This window comes from Dromaius novaehollandiae, unplaced genomic scaffold (assembly GCF_036370855.1).
Source record: "Dromaius novaehollandiae isolate bDroNov1 unplaced genomic scaffold, bDroNov1.hap1 HAP1_SCAFFOLD_41, whole genome shotgun sequence".
Classification (NCBI taxonomy): Eukaryota; Metazoa; Chordata; class Aves; order Casuariiformes; family Dromaiidae; genus Dromaius; species Dromaius novaehollandiae.
The window spans coordinates 1,363,483-1,367,633 of record NW_026991492.1 but is presented as its reverse complement, the minus strand read 5'-3'; positions in this window follow the sequence as shown (position 1 = coordinate 1,367,633).

Below are 4,151 nucleotides of genomic sequence, written 5' to 3'. Positions count from 1 at the left end.
ACCACATGTCCATGACCCTGCGACTGCATCCCGCCCCAGGTCTGAAAATGACTTTCAATTTCAGACAAAAAGATAATGCATAATCTCCCCGGAAGACTAATGTTCTGAAACAGAACAAATCCAAAAAGACAATAAGAGTACAAAAAAAAGAAAAGCTGGAAAGTATAACAACACATTCCTTTGCGTTAAGTCTCTTTTTTTTCCAATTTCTTTCTTGTTTCATTCTTCATGTCATTTTCTAAAAATTTCTGCTATAATCAGGCCTGCACCGTTAAACAAGATATTTTTGTGTCTTACACAGAGCCCGGTGCTCAGAAAACCACCCCTGCCCATGGCCATCCATGCCACTCCTCACTCTTTGCACAGAGCATGTCGCACTCTGAGGTGTCGGGCTCCCTCAACTGATGAGGAAAGCAGGGTAACCAGCTTCGTCTAATTTTGGATGGCCAAACTTGCAGAAATCTCCACATACCTGTGTTACTGTGACGTATTAAAGGACTCCCTAAAACATCTAGCCACATTCCCTTTACATCCCCTGCAGGAAGTCAGAGAAGTGCTACTTCATTTTAGGGGACAACAGGGAGGAGGCTGATCTCAGCCCAGGCCAGACCTCATCAGTGCAGATGTCTCTGTCTAACCCAGTTGTCGGGACTTCCCTTGCTAGTCAGTGGAGGGGAATAGGTTTTTCTCAACTGACTTGTTTTGAGATACTTTTCCTAATGACAAGCTAAGGTCCCGTAGGAGCCGCCTCCAAAATATCCAGCACCACGTGGGAACACAACTACCTCAGGGCATCTCAGGCAGCAACAGCCTCTCTATGTGCTCAGATGCATCAAGCCCCAAAAGGAGAATCTAGTCATAAGCTGCAATCTTCTAAAAAAAAAACTCAATGTGCTAATTAATAAAAAATTCCTCTTCTCAAAAACTTCACACATTTTTACCATTTCCATATATATTTTTTCTTTCATATTAATTGGCAGCATCATGTTCATGCATTACAGTAACCACAGCTATGAAGCACAGCAGGGACCAGGGTCCCAGATAAAGCTCTCAGGATGATGTGTGTTAAGGGCACATGTGCTCTTTCATGGTGTATCATCTCTACCTTAAACACTGCAGACCAAGAAACCTTGCTGAGGACTTTTAAAAACAAAGAGGCTGCTTTGGTGCCTCAAGGAGGAAGGCTGCGTCCTGTCCCAGACTGTCCTACATCCTGCTTCTACAAAAAGAGCAACCCACAGTAGAAACCAGTTTTGAAGCTCACCAAAGCATCTCAGCCTGTGGCCACACTTTGTGCTGTTTCATTCCACATGACTTGGATCTCGTCTTTGAAAAATGCCAAACGCCAAACCAACCCAACACCCCAGTTTCTTGCACACATCTGCCCAGTGCAGAGACCTGACAGTGCAGGGGTGCAAAGTGACCTCTCCAGGGCCTCCTTTTAGATATATCACAGCCTTTGGCACCATCTGGAGATGTTCCTGGAGAATTTATCAGCAAGTTTTTGGAAAATACCTGGGGTGAAGGAAGGGGAGGGGAGGGGAAATCTCTCTGCTCTCTCCCTGGCTGTGCCATCTCCATGGCAATGACCTACTGAGCCCTCAGGTGACACGAGCTGAGGTCACAGTGGGATGTGCTGCATCACAGGGAGGTCTCCCTGGTGCTGCAGCAGTGCCCTCACTTCCCTGCAAGGCCCAGGAGCTGCTCACACGCTCCCCACCGCTGCCCTGCGGAGCTGCTCCATGGCAAGGAGTGGGGACAGGAGGCAGCGGGCCACCTTGGGGCCCCTCACTGAAAGGCAGGGGAGCAAATTGGAGAGGAGTTTTGGGTGACGAGATGGGAAGAACATACTTATCCCTGGATGGACAGAAGAGCTGAGGGCAAGTGGGCAAGCGAGATGTAGGACTGCTAGACCAAGACCATCAGCCCAGAACGCAGTTTCTTCTTCGCAAAACTCCTGTAGCTCTCTGCCAAGGGTAAGGACCTTGGGAGCTCCTTCCCAAGGTGTCTCACAGAGACCGCTAACTGTAAAAACTACTGTGGGTCCTGGGCTCTGGGAGTGGCTGCACAGCGCTGGAGGCTGTCATGAGAGCCCTGCCTGAGGGTCCGATCTGGCTCAGGGGACAGTGTGGCAGCCAGGACTCCTGGGTCCTGGGGCTGGTACTACCCTGAGTTCCAAGGCTCCTGTGGGGCTGGCTCCATCCCCTTGTGGAGGGTGGGGGGCAATCCCAGTCCAGGATTCCCCAAGAGTGGGTCCCCCTTTGGCATCCGGCTCTGGCAGGAAAGGGGTCCTGCGTCCTGGAGGCTGCGGTGTCCTGCAGCTCCCGTGGGGCTCTCAAGAGCCTGCTGGAAATGCCCCTGTTGGAAATGGATCCCTCACCTTGTAATGACCGCAAGGGGTCTCCCCTTCTAGAATAACCTCTGTTCCTTCCCCCTGGATTATTTTATGCTTCTGACATGGCAGAGCATGTTTTGGGCTCAGAGATGTTGTCCTCAGATGGCCACAGCCCCTGTCCTCCTGCAAACTGGGATCCAATCTCTGCACCCAAAAGACAGCCTGTTTGGGGGAGCAGCTTGGGAACAGGTGGGGGTGCCATGGCCACCCCACAAGGCCCTGCTGACCCCAAGCCTGTTTCTCTGAGCCGTGGGGGGCAGTGCTGGGGGCAGCCCAGCAGGGCCATCTCCCCCGCCCCCTCCCAGCCCCACACCTCCGCTGCCCAGCACCGGCAGGCCCAGAGCTGCTCTGGCCCTGGCTGCCCCGTGGCCCCGGGGCTCCTCAGCCCTGTGGAGCGACGTGCCAGGGCCCAGCCCAGCTCCGCAGAGAGCAGCCCCTGCCTGGCCACAGCCCAGCACTGCCCCCGGGCGCAGGGCAGCCAGGAGCCCTGCAGGGCCCCTGTGGAAGAGCCCAGCCCCTGCAGGGCAGCGGCCGGGCCACGGGGCCGTGCACTGCCCAGGCACATGGCGCCGGGCTGCCCCCAGGCCCCGCCATGCCCCACGCTGCCACCAATAAGATGGTGCCCCACTGCGGGGGGGGAAAGGGGGAAGGGGAAGGGGTGGGGCAGAGCTGGCTGGTAGGGCAGGAGGCTTCAACGTTCCCCCAACAATGCCCCAGTGCTGCCTCCTATTGGCTGGTGTGAGGAGGAGGGCAGGGATGGGCTTGACTGGTGGCTGTATCAGCCCATCGGAGTGCAGCATGCGGAAAAACCCAGCCCTGGAGACGAGGCAGGATCAAAGCGGGAGCGAGGCAGGGGTGAGACTGGGTGCGAGCGGGGCTGGTGGGGCTGCGGGCGCATCCCGATGGCAGCGGGTGCCCTCCCGCTGGGGCGGGGGCAGCGGTGCTGCCCTGGGGCTGCTTTCCTCCCGGAGCTGCAGCAGGGGCTGGTGGGGCCGGGAGCACGGGACAAAGCGCCCTGGCCCCGGGGCAGCTGCCCTGCGAGCCAGATGTGCCGGCTGCCCCCGAGCAGCTGGGCCGGGGTGGCCGGTAGGGGTTGGGGACAGGAAGCTTTGCCCCTGCCCTGGGCCTGAGACCCCTTGTCCAGCCTTTCCCTGAGCTGCTGCTGCCACTGCAGCCCCCAGGTGCTGCTCAGAGCTGCGTTTGGGAGCTGCTGGGCAAAGTGTGAGCAGGCTGCTAGTGTCCTCGCGAGGGGCCCTTCCCAGGGGTCTCTCTTGTTCTGAAAATGGCATTTCCAAGTCTCTACCTCTGAGAGAGGCTTTCAGAGAAGTTGAGACACAAGCGAGAGGCAAGAACTGCCTGATGAGCCCCTGTGAGAGCCCTTCTGCTCTGCTTCCTGGAGGTGGGAAGTGAGCGGGCCCCGGGCTGTGAGTGGCTGTTCAGAGGCAGGGCCTGTTGCAAGGCCTTGGAGGACTAGAAGGGAATTGAGGGGCTGGAGAATTGGGCTTTCTGTGTTTTGGGGTGCTTGGGGGTGCCCTCTCTGCTGCCCTGTGTGGTGCTGTGCCCTGTGTGTTGCTGATGCAGAGGCGAGTGTTGGCTGCCAACCCTCTGTGAGGTGCGGGGGTAGCGGTGTGTCCCACTGCGGGGTGCCCTGTGGTGGAGCTGGGTGGTGGCCCCAGTGTTTTGCTGCTGAGCATGGGAGGAGGTGGCTGGAGAGAGCAGTGCTGTGCTCCCAGGGCCCAGCCTGCCATCACGGAGT